Source organism: Echinops telfairi, unplaced genomic scaffold (genome assembly GCF_000313985.2).
Source record: "Echinops telfairi isolate 266 unplaced genomic scaffold, ASM31398v2 ScPeMD7_4;HRSCAF=17, whole genome shotgun sequence".
NCBI classification, from domain to species: domain Eukaryota; kingdom Metazoa; phylum Chordata; class Mammalia; order Afrosoricida; family Tenrecidae; genus Echinops; species Echinops telfairi.
This window is the reverse complement of record NW_022103900.1, coordinates 33,270,699-33,289,704: the sequence shown is the minus strand read 5'-3', so window position 1 is coordinate 33,289,704 and position 19,006 is coordinate 33,270,699. Positions and strand designations below refer to the sequence as shown.

The 19,006-nt window shown below is 38.7% G+C and overlaps 1 long non-coding RNA gene across 1 annotated transcript in view; it reads right to left on the bottom strand.

The window, feature by feature from the left end:
- Window positions 1-15,351: 15,351 nt before the first annotated feature.
- The window catches only part of LOC123522719, a 106,858-nt gene continuing 103,203 nt past the window's right edge, over window positions 15,352-19,006 (bottom strand). Inside the window, exon 3 of the long non-coding RNA XR_006680940.1 lies at window positions 15,352-15,435. This is a non-coding gene — a long non-coding RNA (uncharacterized LOC123522719). The remainder of the gene's footprint in view (window positions 15,436-19,006) is intronic.

Genomic DNA, 19,006 nt, shown 5'->3' with positions numbered 1-19,006 from the left:
TAGAAAGCTATATAATGGTATTGATTTGATAACCAACTTTTTTTACTGCCAAATTACAGACTTAAGATTTCAGGAAAAAGTGAATCTGCAATAAAACATATGCTGCAGTTCATGGTGGAGACTCTGAAATCTCTTTTAAAACTCTAAATGCACATGAGATGACTGGGGGTATCAGTTCTTCCTTAAAGTTCTCAGTATCATGATACTTACCTTCTAAAATGTAATGGACTGACCTTCTGATGTACCTATCAAATAACCAGTTTAGCTATGTAGTTCACGCGTTTCTGGGAAAATATTCCCAGGTCTGCTTCTAGTTTCCTTCTCTTAATGGAAAATGTACAATGTATGGCAACAGGGATTATTTTCTCATATAACCGTCTTCAAAAATCAATTAGAATATTCAAAATACTTCATTTTCACAATTGAATATAAGTTGCTTACTGAAATGACAGTCTTCCATTTCACTGCCCTGAAAATTAAGCTGGCATGGATAATAAAAGTGTTTTCTTGCTGAATATGCTTGGCATCCAAATACTTTAAAAAACAAATACTAATCCATAATTAGATTTCATGAGCACAATCTATAGAAAATCGAATTTGCTTTTATTTTCTGAGAGCAATACTAATGATCTGGTATCATGAAAGTTGTAACAATACCAATGTTTTGCATAAGTCTATAAACAGACCTGCACAGGAATGTTTATTTTGAGGTTCCATTGACACTCTACCATTCACTCACTCTGGCTGTGCACACAGTATACAACTAGAAGCCTAAAGGTTGATATTTCCAACCTCACCAGCAGTGCTGTGAAAGAAAGCTCTGACAATCTGCTTCCATGGGGCTAGCAAAAAAGGCTAGCCCTGAGGCTAATGGAGTCATGACGTCTTGGAACTGACTCCAGTGGTTCTCAACCGTCCTCATGCCGCCACCCTTTAACACAGTTCCTCATGTTGTGGTGACCCCCCCAACCATAACATTATTTTCATTGCTACTTCATAACTGTAATTTTGCTACTGTGATGAATCAGGCGACCCCTGTGAAAGGGTTGTTCAACCCCAAAGGGGTCACGACCCACAGGTTGAGAACTGCTACTACGGGAAGTGGTCTGTAGTTGACTTAGGTACTAGGGAGACAAATCAGGGAAGACAACTAAAGTTCCTGGGTGGATAAAAAAGCCTCTTTCCAGCAAAAGCAGACAGACAATCATAGTGTCAGATGGCAGCCTGTGCTTTGAAGAATAGGAACCCAGGGTAAAAGACCAGGGGTGCTGAGGGTCTTTGTCGGGCGTGCTGTATTTTATAGAGTTGACAGAGAACACCTCCATGATGATGAGATGACAACTAAACAAAGAGCAGAGCAGGAGGGAGGGGTGGGGTGGGGAGGAAAGCGAGGAGGGAGCACAGCAAGGTCTGAGATGAAGCACGCTTGGCATGTGCAGACTTTGGGAGGTCTCTGACTGTGAAGTACAAACAAATTTGCTTTTCTCAACAAGTATTTATTGAGTGATTACATTCCCAAAATTATGCTAAGTGTTTTGAGATCTTAAGATGACCCAAATATAGTTTCTGGCCTCAGACCTGTATATAATTACAATACAGAGTGATAAATGTTATAAAACATTTGAGCTGAGTTTAAAAGATGGACCAACAGCAAATTCTACTTGAATAAGATAAACCAAGAGCCCAGGAAATGCAGAGGGCCAAAAAAGCCTAACAAAGAGAAGTTAAGGAAATGTGACAGATCCTCTTGGCTCACTCAACCACATTCTTCCTTTTGCCCTCTCCTGGAACACTGGCAAAAATAATGTGATTTCCCTGGTAGAAGGAAAGAAGCCTGTGCCACCGTTCTGCCAAGAGAGGCAGGTAGAATGAAGGGAGACTCAGAAGGCCCACTTTAAAGGAGCCCCTATCCTGCTGCACAGCTCTTGGCAAATCAATAACCCAGCGAGCTTAAAATCTGCCCACCGTCTCCCTCATTACCTTCAAACTGAACTAGGTACTACCCATCTAACTAATTCCTACCTGCAGCTACCTGTGATCGTTCTTCCATGCTTCCTCTGGGAGGTAGAGACGTTTTATTGGTAGTCCTATGTGCACACTCACTGCCATCGAGTAAATTCTGACTCATAGAGATCCTATAGGACAGGGTAGAACTGCCCCTGTGGGTTTCCAAGACAGTAACTCTTTGACATAGTACAAAACTTAGTCTTTCTCCCATGGAGCAGCTGGTAGGTTTGAACTGCTGACCTTATTGTTAGCAGCCCAACAGATTACCACTACACGACCAGGGCTCCTTACACACAAACACACACACCAAATATATATGTAGTTTTATACATATATATATAAAAGTTATATATATAACTTTTTATACAGACTAAAGAGAAAAGTACTTAAAAAGAAACATGCCTACACTTAAAATTACTTACTTAGCAAGAATACAACTCCTTACAATTTACCTTTAATATTCTTTCTAGCCTCACTCCCACAGGTTCACCACTACACTAAACACAACAGACGCTGTTAATTTTCAAACATTCCACACACATTCCCACCTCGAAGCATTACTTGTGTCAGTCTTTCTTCCTGGAATCCCTTCAGCTTCCACTCTCTTATCAACTTTCTAAAGATTATGGATGGCCCCACTGAAATTTTATCTCATCCATGTACCTTAGTCAATCACTCATACAATATTTAGCCAACTAAAATGAACAATTCCTTCCTCCATAGTATCACTAAACTTTCCCTATATCTGAATTACAACAGTATCACAAATCTACCTATACAGTAGTTGAACGCATATATGAAGAGTCTTCTAAAAGTTCATGAATTAAAACATAACAGAATTTTCCATAAACTTTTTAAAGTCCTCTCCTACTACAGTATATGTTATTTTCCCCAATAAGGTTCTAATTAGCACAAAGTACACAATTCAAGTTGATGCCTATTCATATAACCCAGCAAAGTGCTTTGCACACAATAAGCACTCAATCGCTGTACCCTGAATTCCCATTAATAGAATATAGTCAATGTACTAAACGCACATCATGATCTTAAAGGAGGTTGTCCAGGCATTACTGTTGTATTCAATTATCCAAGTGAGTTCTAATTCATTAAACAAGTTATTGAATAAGAAGAGAAACAGCAAAGAGTAAAGGATGGGTGCTTGGGCAGCGTAAAACAAACTGAACGAGCGAGCAATGAGGAAAAGCAAAGCACAGAATTACCTAGGATCATGTTCTCCAAAAGAATCTACTGGAATTCTCAACCCTAGATCTGTGAACGTGACCTGGTTTGGGTATTTAAAGATGTTACCAGGTAGGTTAACATGAGGTCAAGCTGGAGTAGGAGGGGGTTCTAATTCTGTATGACTGGTATCCTTTTAAAAATGGAGAAGAGACACAGAGTCTAAAAGACAAAAGAAGGATGCCATATGATAACACAGATGCAAACCTAGCAACACTTTGAGCTCCCGAAAGCATAAACCCAGCACGGACAGATTCACTCTCCATGCGTCAGAAGAAAGTAAACTGAGAAACACCCTTAAATCTGATGGGCAGCCTCCAGGATGGCCCGGCAATACATGTCTCTTCATATAAGCCATCCAGTTTATTACAGTTTGTGCCAGCAGAAAACGACGGTCCCCAGGAACACTAGCTAGAGTTTGATTTCTAGGGATATTAACATGAGTTCACAAATATTCACTAGATGTCTGACAGGTCAGATAGTACCTTAAGCTCTGAGAACATAAAAATTAAAATTGTGTGTGAGAAGGTTGAAATTTTAAATAGACTCTTTTTAAGGGTGAGGCATTGACCTATACAGCAGTCCCTTCTAAAAGTAGGAACCGTAGCAAACCTCAAAGGCCAAGAAGTCTACCAACATCCAATTCTGAATCCGAATCTCTGAAACTATCTCACCTCACTTGTGATTATGTAGGAACGCTCTCCTAGGAATGCTGGTGAATTTTTAAAAGGATTCCTTTATTCTCAGTGACTATAAACTGCTCAGATAGAAAATTTGAGTTCCAGACCCATGAATACATTTCCTGCTTCGAGATAAGTTCTATCCATGCACAGGTTGTTTTCGTAATTAACATCACTGCCATCATGAATGAAAACGAAAACGAAGGACTTTATTAAAATGTATTAAATGTATTAAAATGCTACATAGGAATCGCCCCAATAGCAATGGGCTTAAACTTTATGGAGGATCCGGGTGGTACAGCGCTTATCGTGGTGACTCGGCAACTAACCAAAGGTTGGGGCTCAAACCTACCAGCAGTTCCACAGGAGAAAAGACGTGAAGACCTGCTCTCATGAAGATTGCAGACTTCAAAGCCCTCTAGCCATTCACCTTGGTCCCATAGGTCATTATGGTTTAGAACTGGCTCATAAGCAGCAGGAGGACTTTTTTTGGTTGTTATTTTTCTTTTTTCTTAATCTTTATGGAACTATACTGCTACATCTTTGTCCTACTAAGGTGATGGTAGGTTCAACTCGTGAAACGTTTGGTTTGCAACCAAGCATTTAAGCACACTGCTCCTTATGTAATACAGTCTTTGTCCACATAATGTCTGAGCAGTGTCCAACCACATATATATTCCTGGTCCGATAAGGTTATACTAGTGTTCAGAAATCCCACTTGGAGAACAGCAACCTTCCCACACAAAACATGTGCACCTCCTGTCTCTTGTATACACACGGCTTGTGCTGCCAGGTTATAAAGGTACAGTACATATGTCCTGATAGTCATAATAAATATCTGCTTTGCTGGCACTGTACTCTTTCTAAAACGCTTACTATATAACAGGGTTTGCTTGAATTTGTAGGCAACAACATCCAATCTCATATACCATTGGCCTCTTGAATGCTGAAGTGTGATCTCTGTTAAGCTTACTTTTAAAGTGTTACTACAGAATGTGTGATCGCTAGAAATGCAGCAACAAGAGGTAAAGGAGAAGCATCGATTTAGAAGTAAAACAAAAGGTTATTAAACAACACCTTGGTAGGAAAGAACAATAATGAAAACCCAAAAACATATGGAAACAGTCCAATGGATTAATGAACCACGCAAATATCAGCTCCACAAGGCTCAGACCAGAAGAACTACATGGTGCCCAACAAACATTACCAACTACTCTGTAAAGGATCACATTAGAAAGCCCTGGATAGAATGGGCAAAAAATGTAGAACTCAAAATCATAAGAGAGAGCAGATTTACTAATCAGATAGAGACAAATGGGAACCCTAAAACTATGACCATTAGTCACCCTTCAGGTGTGGAACTGAACTTAGCTTCAGTTAGAATAAGAAACCATTTAAGATTCAAAATGACAGCATTTCACCAGGGACAATGTACAAAGGGGATGGAAAGAAAGAGAAATGGAAACAGGAGACAGGAGAAAGTGAGATAAGCAATGGTATAATGAGGGGACAGCAATAGACGAATGGAAACAAATCATGTGTGAGTTGCTAAATGTTAAACTGATAATCCACTCTGTAAACCTTCACCTAAATACACAATAAACCATTAAAAAACAAAACACGAAGGTAGGAAATCAGTATTACTTGTGATTTAGACACACTAATCACCATGATCCTCAAAATAAGGGGGCGGGGGGTTGAGGGGGGATTCTCCAAAATGTTAATGGATCAATTCCACTGAAAATTACAAAGTTAATGAAAATGAGGCAGGGACCAAAATCAGTTATTACAAAATTGCTAATGATGTGGATTGAGGACAGCACATTTGCACAAAGTCCAAATTAACTACCATCCGATTTTAAAAAACTTATCAAAGACACTAAGCCAAGCACCTACAAATATATCTTTATTTATAAATAACTGATCACAAGTATAAACAAACAACTGGAGTTAAGAAGAAAAGGGAACAACCGTAAGGAAAATGGAGTCAGAGAATGAGAAGAAGCTAACCTACCGAGGAGTGTACACAGCAGCTTTCCAATGTAGCTTCAGAATAAAAGACCACAAAAAGTCCAATCACCTGAAGTCAGTAATTGCATTTGTGAAAAATTTTTCAAACTTGAAAAATACATAGAGCAAAAAATATTTGTTTTCCATTTACCATTAGTATGATTATATTATCACAATACTCTATTCATCTCTAGCAACTTACCAAAGGGGTTAACTTCCCCTTTATGTAAACTTCTCTGGGACAAATTTTAAATGTGTATTATTCTCCGGATAAATTTTATTGGAGAATGTCGAAAAGATTCACTAATTTCAATCACCATCATCCCCAAACACCACATACACTTTTTCAGCTTTTCTTGTTCAAATGCATTTTACTGTGGCCACTCAAAAGGGAAATTACACATCCCAATAACATTGGAGTTCCTCTCAGTTACCCTTTCAGTGGCTCAGGGTAATAATGATAAAGAATCATATTCACAGGCTCTCCTTCCACACCCGCCCCACTTCTCACTCTCCATTTGGTAGAATTTCAATTTCAAAATCCCTAGTGCCAAAAATGCAATGGGTGATGTGTAATGTTCTTCTCTTAAGAGTGGCTTACTTTGGAGGGAAAGAAAAATCACACTCATTCCCAGCTTATAAGGAATCTTAGCATATGGGAAAAGCATCCCTAAAATACAACTATGGAATAATCATAATAGGCCATTGAGCAGAGAATAGCAAGGGGGACAGGATGTCAAGGGAAAAAAAATCAAGATTTTCAACTATGAAAATTCTGAGTCTGAGTAATACCTAAAAAGGTAAAAATTAATGGAATTTCTAGCCCTAATATTTCACTGTGATCAAACAACTATATACATGCTATACCTTCTCTTCACGCGACTGAAAGAATGGGGCAAATAGGGATAATCTGTGTAAATGTTTTCTTCTTGCCAGATAACCTAAATGCCTTCATTTTAAAGTCAGCCATCTAGGACAACCCATGTGAACTTAAAAGAATATTCAGAGAATGGAAAGTCTCTCTTGTTTATAATATTAGTTCGGCTTTTATTTCTTCTGCACTTATCTTTTTAAGACAAATATTTCTGGGGTCCTTACGTGACATGAAGTCCTTTTTCTCAGGCCCATTTTTATTTGGTTATCTTTTTAGGTGCACTAAAGACTGAGTTTACAATAAACTGAACAGACAGCACACAAAAGGCTTTTAGAACTATACCATATGGTCCAGGGAAGGGAACAATCTGGACGAACCCCATTTCAATCTGCAAACTTGTCCACCTCTATAACACATTATACCACTGTAATAAAATATGAAGATGGAAACGTAAGAGCAAAAATAGGCTATCTTTAGCATTGCCAGGCAAGCGCACTTTTGGAAATTTACTGATAACTTAATAGTCAGTTGCATTCATTAATATTCTCAGATTTGGGTCTGCAACACGAGGCATACAAACCTAGGCCACTATTCAGAAGGAACCATATTTCAGCAGGGATATATGTGTGGGTATTCAACTTGTGCTTCAGAAATTTGGAAGGGGGGAAAAAAGCCACTTTTACAGGGGGCATATTGGCAGGGGCTGATGTAACAGATGACACATTCTTGGAAATCAAAGAAAAGCAATAGGGAAACACCCATTGTTGCCTGGTGAAGGTCTAATCACATGGACACAGCTGGAACCAATGCAGATCGTTCATTAATAAAATTGTATTGTAGTAGCCACTTTTTGATGCATTTCAGCTGCTGTCAAAGCCAAATCCCTGAATTTCTTTGTTCGATGTTAGGGAGATCATATTAATGGAAAATGTGAAAGATTTAAGACAGAGGCAAATAAATAAATACATAAATAAATAAATCCTGTTGTCATGTTAAAAATGAGAATACCCCAAAAACCTAAATGTCACTTTACCTTGCAATCAACTTACACTATCAGCATCTTAAAATATGCAGCGTGAAGCTGCAAAGGGGAACTCAGATGGTACTAGGGATAAAAAGTGAGCAGTGCGAGATGCCGCAGAAAACATATGAAACACTTGTGAAAGTAGTCTACAGAATGATAATATAAGATGTGGGTGAAAAATTAAAATGTATCGAAAATTGGAGGGGAGGGAATCAAACAACTGAATTAACACGTACCCTTTCCTACAATACTCTGCTGAATTCTGACACTCAAGTATGTACCATATGCTTAAGAGAAGATTACTCATATTTTTGACCACATAAACTTAGAAACCTCTATTTGTCATCACATCTCATGAATGTCTGATAGCAAACAATGTATTCAAATTGCAGACCCAGGAGTTAACATTTGAAATCTGGGATAACATTTGAATAAAATAAAATATTAGCTATAATAACTAACTTGGCACTTACTATAATAAAATAAAATCCTAGATAAAATATTAAACAGTATTTATGCAATTTTATTTTCCCATGTTTGTACAAATATACAGATTAAATCCCTATATCACAATTGTATCCCTGAAAATTATTATTTCAAACTATAAAGATATAATAGCTTGTATGTACATGCTGAATTAAACAAACTATGGAGTTTATTGCCTACAGAAATGAAAAACTCAACAGCACTTAATAAGAAACTGTTTAGACATCATAGCTCTTAAATATATATTACCTATGACTCTGCGTAGTTAGAATGAACAAATAAATGACAATTCATACTATAATTCCTAAGTCACTGAAAGATACATCTTTACCCCAGAAATGATAAACCGTTTCATTGCAACAAGAATTCTACCACTTCAGAAATGTCAAGTCACTAAGGCGAATTTAATATATAATAAAATATGTAATACACCTGGACATACAATATCAAAGGGGAGTTTTGCTTTGTTTGCTTTGGTTTGTTTGATCACTTTGTTTATTCCTTTGCCAGCAGTACTTTAAATTACCAGTTCTAATGTTATCAGACACTGGCACAGAGAGTTAAGACAATCCTGAGCTGGCCCAACAGAAAAACTTTGATGGCATTCCGTTTGAAAAGTGCCATAATCCAGAAGCTAGAAATGTTGACCTAAGGGTTTAACTAATGTAACTTACCAGGCTGATTTCAGGAGCTCTAAAGAAAGAGTCACTTAAACACAAGTTTAAAAAGACATTTCTAAAGGGCATGAGGTACACATGAGGATTTATTTTGTCAAAGTAATGAGTCAAGATATTGCTGACTGTCTTGAGACTGAGGGAAAATAACAGGTGAATTTATTTAGTGCATGTTTCTGAAATCTGTGTTGTAAATTTTTTAATGATTTTGAAGCATTTTCTAAATCAGAAATTTTAGTGAACAAATAACTGTTACACTGTACAACTCCATGTTAACACAGCTATAACAGATACATTCCCCAGTATATATGGCAGCAAAAAATGTTTCACATTAATAATTCTAACACGAACTACTGTTTACGTTCTTTTCAGTCACATTTGTTACACTGTTACAAAAATACATGGGTATTCCCTCCCAAAGTAACTTTCTTATTGCCAAAAATCGACAATTTAAAAATAAAATTCAGTCAAAATAATGTTAATAGTCTCCTACAAAACGATGTTGAGCCTATTTCTCTATTTTTATCTTGATTTCAAAAACATTCATTGTTAAAATAGATGACTTAATGTAAATTATTTTTGATAACACAACAGAAACATATGTACATTTGGAAGAATATCCTATGAAAGTTCGCAGAATGCTTGCTCAGAATGAAAATCTAACATACTGCCTTGATCATTTTCATTTAAAAATCATCAGGTCATATTTTTGTATTCCTTCTAATAGAAAGTCACCAACTACAATTGCGAGAGAATTGGGACACTGAAAAACATTTCTTATTTTACCTTGCATATTGACCTCAAAGGGACAAAATAAAAGCATTCTTTCACTTCATGGAAGTTCACTTTCTTACCTAGAAGCACTTGTCAGAAAGTCTGAAAATGAGTATTCCTTTTCTTTAAAATATAAATTGACTCTGAACTTCAGACCAAAAAACGCCAAAGCTGTTTTATCTCAACAATCGATATCTTAGTATCAAAATCCACATAATGCAAGCAGCCCCACTCAAAAGTTCCAATTCAAAATAATAAGCTGTAAAGCAGACAATACTGCAAACCATACTAAAATACTGTGTCAACATGACCAGAGTTAGGAATAATCAGAAGGGCTTTTTGAAAAGTTGTGGTAAAAACTGAACTGTGAAGGCAATCTCAAAGGGACTGGAAAAGACATATTTAGCAAAAGCTTCTGTAAGGAACAATGCTGTTTACTCGGTATGGAAATGATGAGAATGTTGTTCCTGTTCTTTTTTTCTTCAATGTATACTTTTTAATGATGTGGTGTGCATGAATGTGGTGTGCATGAAAAAACAGGAACGCAAGAGGGAAAAGAATTGGTCTAACTAGGAGAGATTGAGGCTGCTGGTCTTTCGTAACGCTGTGAGGGTAGACCCTCTGCCTTCTGAAAACCACTGCCAGAACCAAACTACACAAAACATTTTGGCTGCCAGCCTGTCACAGTGCCAAGCTGTTTTGTATTTTTGTGCTAGACTCCCTGAATTGAGACCGTGTGGGATTGTCACTTTGGTGCAGAGAACAAAGAATAATATAGTACGAGGCGGGGGGGGATTTTTCCCCCTTTTAAAGTCAGGTTAGCATTTTGTTTTCTTTGACAAGTCATGAAAAGACCCAAGAAACAAAAGTTACATTGAAGAATGCATCAATTGCCAAGAGAAATTAGTGTGAGTACAATATTGTTCATGGTTTTAAAAGCTATGTGAGAGATTAACATTTCTAAAAATCAGACTTAAAAGAGGTCCAAGTCATCTGGTTACCTGTTTCATAAGGCAGAGAGCAGAAATACATGATTCATCATCACATAATCTCATTGAAAATCAGAAAAGATTAAGAAGGGCCATAAAAACAATCAAGAAAAGTACCATCATTTTCAGGATGCTATTCCGAGGCAACTGTGTCAACTGCTATTCTGACCTTGATTTCACCAAAATCAGGTAATCTGATTAAAAGATAATAGCATTAGAATCTGTACATTGTAGGCCTTCACCGGGAAAGAAGTGATACATGAGCAAAAATGTTTAAAGGATTGAACCACAAATCATCTAGAAAGCTGCCACAGACACAAACAGGAAAACCGACTCTTCTATCCTATTCAGCTCTGTACTAAAAGCTGGGCTAACCCAAATGACAGAGCCAAGGGTGTGCTGCTGCAAGCTTCAAACAATATACTACCTGGACCTGGGGCCTAGAAACACCAGTCAGTTATTAGCTCCTAGAGGTATGACCTTTTTCAATTTAATGCAGAAGATCAGTACAGGCAGAAGCCCATTTTCTACAAACCAAATGAAAAGAAAGAATGAATTGTGATGAGCCCAGATCCCATGCTGGCTTACTTTACACTAAGCTCAGCATCATCAAGAAGCAGTATGCTTCTCCCTGCCAATCGGGAGTGGGGGGGGGGGGGGGGGGGGGGGGGGGAGTTATGAAACTAATATGCCACTGATGAACAGAACCGAAGGTCTACTAGTCCTTTCCTCTTGCACATCTCCACTGAATCAGCTGTGAAAAGGAGACCAACGGCTGTTACAGAAATAGCAAGAACTAAAGTACTTGCCTCAGATGTTACACATGGAGGCATGGGGCATTTACCACCTGAGCCTATCTAATTTCTGACAAAATGATCCCCTGCCCAGTTTTGTTCATGGCCGCAAAAATCTGATAGCAAGTCACGATCGGTGCTGAGAAAGGCAGTGGGGGAGTGAGAACATGGGGAAGAAACCAAGTGAGAACAGTGGCTGAACTTCAAACGATGTGCACACATCTCACTAAGTGTCCCTGAATGGCACACGAGGATGGCTGGAGCTGTGGGAAAGGTTTCAGGTACATTGATTGACTTTGGGTGGCAATCGTACGGCTGTCACATAATCAAAGAATGCATTATGTTGTTCCTCACTGTTCTCCTTTTCCATTTTACTTTCTTTACTCAAAGATGTGCTGGCTGATGCTATTACTGCATGGGATACTGTTGGAGGCAAGGCATTCATGTACTGCCCAAGTGGTTCTGAAAATGATGTCTGGCTGGCTTTAGTTCAAAAGGAACTAAAACTAGCAAAAACTAGGAAGCAAGAAGAATGAAAGGTGTAAAAGAAGACAGCGATAGCCTGTTCTTTCTGTTTATTAGTGGTGCAGATAAAAATGGGGGAGATGTGGAAAAAGCAGCCAAGCTGACTCAATTACAACGGAAGATTAAAGGAGTTAAATGTGTATAACTTGGCTGACAACCAAGGAACAATATGAGAGCTGTCCACAACTCTCCAAAGTATATACATAAAAAGAAGAGTAGGGAATTTTTATCTACTATAGAAGTGTGAATATATGAAATAATGAGATAAAATAAAAATAAAGAAATCTGACTACAAGCAGCAGAGGAAGTAATCTTGTAAAGATTCAGAAAAGCTGCTTCCTTCTCTTTAGAAATATTTATCATCTTACTGACCCTCACTGCAGTAAACAGTAGATGATAGGAAATGACCACAGACTGTCAGAGGATCAGAACTGATGAAGAAATGACAATGAGCCCAATTGCCTTCTGAATAACGAGCTAGACTGGGACCTTCTTTGCGCAGGTCCAATCTGTTCCACAGTGACGTGCCTGTGAGATCACAAAAGACACCCTGTCGTCATCATCCTTTCAGCCGAGCCGACATTCTGAAGCCTGATGAAGGCCTGTGGAAAGGCAAACCTGGACAAGAGTTGGCTCGATGACAACTCTATACTTGGATATTCCAGGAATGGAAACTATCAAACCCAGAAATTTTTGCATCCAAGCTCCCAATTAATAGGAGCTCTTTTTCCAGCCTTTCCAAGGATTCCCTAAATATAAAAATTGATTTGAATTCAAGGTCCTTAACTTGGTCCATGGATGGCCTTCAGAAGGCTGAAGACACTGCTGACAGACATGAAAAACTTATGGCTTTATGTGAACAGCTATCTCTATGGAGAGAAGGTTAATAGTTTGCCTAGCTCAAAAAATTCCATTAAAAAAGGAGAAAGCAAGCAAAACTTAAAAACTATTGCAGAACTTCTTCAAAAAGGCAGATTGGAATATATATGAATAGCCAATCCAGGATCACTCTCTAAGCCCAGAAATCTGGAAGATAAACCACCACTCTAAAGAAAGGTAATCTAATGGGATGCAAAAACTATTGAACAATATCATTGCTATCACACGCAAATAAGATTTTGATGAAGATAATGTAAAAACATACAACTAAATAAAATAATAATAATAATAAAGACAGATACAACAGTACCTTAGCACGGAACTGCCAAAAATTCCAGCCAGATTCAGAAGAGGATGTAGCATGAGAGATAACATTGTTAATGTCAATACTGATCTTGGCTGAAAGCAGAGAAAGACAGAAGTATGTAAAACTATGTTTTATATACTATGCAAAGGTATTCAATTGCAGATAACATTGTGAACAATGGGAATTCCAGAGCATTTCTTGTGTTCGTGTGAAACATGTGCATAAAGCAGGAAAAAAAAGATTTATGTGATCAAGGATTTCATTGTACTTGGATCTGCAACAACCATGGATTCTACAGTCAAGAAATCAAATAACATATTGCATTGGAGAAAGTGCTGCAAAATCTCGATGTAAAGTGTTAAAAAGCAAATATGTCACTTTGTGGACTAAAGTATGCCTGACCCAAGGCATGGTGTTTTCAATCTCCTCATATGCATGCAAAAGCTAAGCAATAAATAAGGAAGATCAAATAAGTTGATATCGTGAATTTTGGTATTGCTGAAGACTACTGAATATACCACAAGCTGCCTGGGGAACAAACAAATCTATCTTGGAAGAAGTACAGACAGAATGCTTCTTAAATTTGTCACAAGGTCTCTAGACATGTTTAGAAAGGACCAGACCTTGGCAAAGGACATCATGCTTGGTAAAGTTGGGGGTCAGTGAAAAAGAGGAAGGCCCTAACAAAAGACATTGACAAACTGGCTGCAACAATAGGTTCGAGCATACCAGTGACTGTGAGGATGATACAGGACAGAATAGCATTCCATTCCATTGGCCACAGGGTGCCTCTCAATTAGAACAGAATCAAAGTCACTTAACAACAACCAGACCATATTGGGGTTTTTTGCCCTAGGGAAGAAAGGAGACTAGATGGCACCATAGTTTAGTACACATGTGCTAACCAAAAGTTCATCAGTTCAAACCCACCAAACATTCCAAGGAAAGAGGACTGGTGATCTGTCACTATAGAGATGACAAGCTTAGAAACCTTATAGGGCAGTTCTCCTCTATCTTATAGGTAGGTCACTATGAGTGAAAATCGACTTGACAGCACATAACAGTAACGCTAGGGAAATGATAGAGGTGCACAGACATTTGCACATGTGGAGTAAATCTCTTAAGAATACTGCTTTCCAGAAAGTTTATGCACTGAGTTCATGTTACTTGACTTCAATAGCCTTATGTTCCCATTGAGCCATATGCAGTGACAAGTAATAAGACATGACCATATACTAGGGTGACCAGATTTTAACATTGGTAAAACGGGACACCATTGATAAAACTCATATCCTGGCAAAATAGCCACATGGCAGCCGAAAACCGTATACCCTAGCTTGCTGTACATTCTTTCCAAAAATCGGGACTTTTTTAAAACACTGCGGGACGTGGGAAAAATTGCTAAAAATCAGGACTGTCCCGCCTAAAGCGGGACGTCTGGTCACCTTACCACATACCCTAAGCTGGACATCATGACTTCTTGTCTTGTCTTCTCAATACATTTAGGTCTGAATTCGTAAGTATATGAGTACTGTCAGGATCAGAACTAATACAGTAATTCTTTCAAAAAACGACACTACTTAACAGGCAAAAAGGAGGAACTATCAAGGCAATGAAAGGAAGCCTGGTAGTAGTGTTTTGGGTCAGCACTCAGCTGGTAACTGAAAGGTCAGCCACTTGAACCTTCCAGCCACTGTGCAGGAGAAAGAGGGTGCCTTCTCCTTCTGTAAAGATTCACAGTCTCACAAGCCACTCAGTCTATGTCATATCGGGTTCTAATGACTCAGTCAACTCAATGGCAATGGGTATGTAAGCAACAGAAAAGTTGGCTAACTGTGGGAAACAGAACCCGGAAGATTGTATATGGGGACAAATTCTCTATGTTCATACATTAAGGAGTCTGAGAGGCTGGGCTCCCGTGGAGGGAGATCTTCTTATGCGTGGGTTGGAGATGAGTTCCAGTCACCTTCTACATAAAAGTTACTCCCCACGATGTCCCCTGGAATAATGCCAATTTTAAGGTGCTACTTGCAAGCACATGGTTGCAACTATATACGCTTGAAAGTCAACGGCTTGAAGGCTACTTGCCTGAAGGTTGTCTACCATGGAGGGCAATCGTCTGTCCCACGAAGTAGGACCCACTCCCTTATGAGAAGGATCGTAGATTGTTGCCCTGGAGAAGAGCTCAGAGAAGACTAAGGTTAGACCATCATCTTAACTCTAGAGCCCGCCCATCTTGTTACTTATGTACCTTCCTGTCACATGTATGCCTCTAGTACCTCCTCTTCCTATTGTGTATAGGCCCGTAGCTCATCCGGCCCATATGACGTGTATACCTCTAATACAGCCCATTCTTGCTACGTTAAGTATGTGCTTACCATGGCCTGCAAGCCCAAGATTAGATAAGCTCTTGAGAAAATACTTAACTGCCTCATTCTGGTTCGGGCCTCCATGGAAGAGGTGAGCCCTTGCATGCCTTGTCTTGTGTCTCTTTAATGTACCCCTCAATTACACAACTGCCCCTTAGGACCCATCAAGATGTGGGGCTGTATCCCACAGCTGACAAACACAGCACAACATTACAGAGAATTAGGCAAACATATCTTGTAAAATAATGACTTGAAACAACAGTCACAGGCCCAGAGTAACCTAGATCACAGAGGAAGTGGGTTGGAGAGCATTCTAGGCACCCATTGAGATAAGATGGGCGGGCACTCACAGTCACAGCGTTGATCCTAAGTAGAAGAGTCACATTAAAAAAAAAAGACAGAGAGGGAGAGGATAAGAGTCTAGTAAAAAGAGAGGAGGAACAGAACTTCAACTAAGTGTTTTCTCTTGTCCTGTGTTGTCTTAACTATGAATTTTCAAATTTGGTTGCTTGGCACTTCTAAAAATTCAGTAACTTGTTCTATAACCGTGAATGCATAAACTAGGTACTATCTGCAACTTAACTTAGCTATGGTATGCAACTAGGAACTCTAACCAACAGAACTAGTCTCCCTTACGGAAATTTCCATCTCAAAATAAGAATTACATAACAAGTTTCTCTACTACTAACCCCTTTGCCTGGATGCCGGACCCTATTCATTCGTGCCTTTTCTAATACATTGTTCTATCACGGTTTGCCTTTCCCTCAACCTTCAATCTTTTCCTTTAGATGGGTTCTTCCCTTCATCACTAACACACCTCTTGTAAGAATTGCAATTGGCCCTGTCAAGGTTCACAAAACAGCCCTATAAACTCATTATCTTCACTTAACCTCTACCTAATGCTTAAATCACCATAGCTTAGCTCCCTTGTCTATCAGTTTACTGAAACAGCTATTGCTAAGGTGGACCATAATCAAATAATACCTGTTTTCATTTCTAACCACATGCCTCTCTGAAATTCCCTCTCTGTAGTTTCTAGCCACGCATACAAGAGGTTCTCCTCTAGACCCGGGGTCTTCTCTACTTCACTTGTGGCTCCTGCCTAGGTATTCCCTAGGTCCCTATTCATTGGTGATTTAACAGTATCATTATGTACCTGTCTTTAGGACTTTCATAACCATATATGAGAGGGCATCAAAAAATTGTAGTCAAATTCCATTATCTTTTCATTCCATTTTCCACAAAATTTTTGAAACCTAATATGTCATCATTGATGATGTGTAAATCGAGATAGTTCCCCTCCTTCTCTTTCCACACTACAAACTTACAATTTCTGTCTATTAGATGCACAGAGCCCAGGTAACATGGTGGGGTAAGCAATGGACTGCTAACTATAAAGTCAGCAGTTCAAACCAACCAGATGCTCTGTGTGAGAAAGATGAGGCTATCTGTTCCCACACAGATTGCAGATATTAAGAAATCCTACATAGGGTATCTACGACTTGGAATGAACTTGATGGCCATGTGTTTTTAAATGCATATCTTTCATTAGTAGTTGCGAAGTATTCATATCCACCCTGACTTTAAAAAGAAAAAGTTAAAAGAAGTCTATGTTCTACAAGTTTGTTTTACAAACCAGTGTTTCCCTGGGGGAGAGGGGGGTAGCACTAAAATTATGTGGGGGGAGCCCCCCCCCTGCACTTTATCTTGGCTTATGAGCTACAATAGAAAAGCTTTCGGTTGCCAAAGGTGAGAGGATCCTGGGTACTTTGTTGTTGTTTTTGTTGTTGTTGTTGTTGTTTAACTGAAGAGGAGGCAGTAGATCAAGTAAGTTTGGGAACTTATTTTGGGAACTTAAGCCCCTGAAATGTGGCTAATCTGAACAACGGTGGGCTATGATTATGAAATACATAATAAATATTGAGGCTCTAATGCAAAATTTGAGAAACTTAATGATTCATTTTTTAACATGTTGAAATCATAATTTAAATCTAATGGATTAAATAAAATCAGAAGATAAATGAAAACTGGAATTCCAATTCATACATGCATGGATTTACATCAAATAAAACATGTTTAGAAATGTCTGTGATCAGTGGATGGCTGCAGACCAGTATTTTCAGTAATAAAAGAAAGCTTCAAAACGTTTGTGGAAAACATGGGATTGAAAATGTGATATAGTAGTAATATGATCTTTGTAACTCCCACCAAATGATTTTTTTCCTGGTAGCCGTGAGTAGAGAAGGTGGGGGAAGATGCTATAGGGTTATATGATTCAATGTGAATGATCATTAACAAGATTCATTGAGATTATACAAATTTGGATCTCAAGCACGAAGACTGGTCAATTTTACCACCAGTGTGTATATGAAAGGAGCACCCTCAAATGCTGGAGAGGATGTGGAGGGAAAGGAACTTGTATACATTATTGATGGACTGATAAATATATACAAACACTACAGAAAACAATATGGTGATACTTAAAGCAACTGGAAATTGAAATCCCATATGACCCAACAATACCACTATTAGGCACATACTGCAAAGAAATAAGAGACACAACACAAGTGGATGCGTGATCGCCCATGCTCAGAGCAGCACAGTTCACAGTAGGAAGACACTGGAAGCAGCCAAAATGTCCAACAGTGGAAGAATGGATAAAGAAACTATGGTATGCATACACACAATGAAATGCTATGCATCCCTGAAAAACAGGGATGGAAGCATGAAACACTGCATGATATGTGTGTTCGGCCAGGTTGACCAGAGAAACAAATCCAGAGACACTCTTATATGTGTAAGAAACAGCTTTATTTCAAGGAGTAATTGTATATCAAGAAAACATGCCAGCCCAGTCTAACTCAGGTTCTTAAGTCCAGGACTAGTCCAGAAGTCCCTCTTCAGACTCGTGAAGCTACAAGCAATGTTGCAGAATGCATGACGATCACAGGTTGGTGGGTGAAAAATCGTGTGGATCCAATGGCTGCGACAAGACTCTGGCAGCAATCAGGGTCAGCCATCAGGAAGGTGAAGGCAGAGAGGGAAGGGAATGTTTCCAGGCCCCTCCTTATGAGAAGGCCACCCCCACAAGGAGGCACCATCAGGCTGTGACCTGACTGACAGGTTGAACACCACCCTTTTATGCATCTTCAAGTTGACATGAAATTATGGAACTACTACAACATGGAAGTACATGGAAACCATTATGCTGACTGAAATTAGTCAGTTACAAAAGGACAAGTATTTTTTTTAATTAATCAATTTATTGGGGCTCATACAATTTATCACAATACATAGATCAATTGTGTAAAGCACATCTATACATTTGTTGCCCTCATCATTCCCAAAATTCTCTTGCCTCCTGGGTTCCCGGAA